This window comes from Quercus suber, unplaced genomic scaffold, assembly GCF_002906115.3.
Source record: "Quercus suber isolate HL8 unplaced genomic scaffold, Cork oak 2.0 scaffold_561, whole genome shotgun sequence".
Classification (NCBI taxonomy): domain Eukaryota; kingdom Viridiplantae; phylum Streptophyta; class Magnoliopsida; order Fagales; family Fagaceae; genus Quercus; species Quercus suber.
Genome location: NW_027070006.1, coordinates 463,878 through 464,217, shown reverse-complemented (window position 1 = coordinate 464,217; position 340 = coordinate 463,878).

Below are 340 nucleotides of genomic sequence, written 5' to 3'. Positions count from 1 at the left end.
TTGGGATAATAGACTTTATTTGTTAATAATCAAGATTATACAATTGTGAAGAGAAAGAAATTGCAAAAAATTTTTTACTTTGAACTTTTTTTTCCTCTAAAAAAAAGTGATTTCCTTCTTGAGATTAGTATTATTGGTGTTGAGATTTTTTGCCATATTGCCAAATTAACAACTTCAATATAAGAAAAATAGGCTGCATTAGAGTATATATTGTGGAGCCATAAATTTACATATATGCTCCACAAAAAGCTATTTTATCTACTTTTATTTTATTATCCGAATTTATCACCATATATAAATATAGACTTACATTAAATAATAATAATCACCATGAATAAAA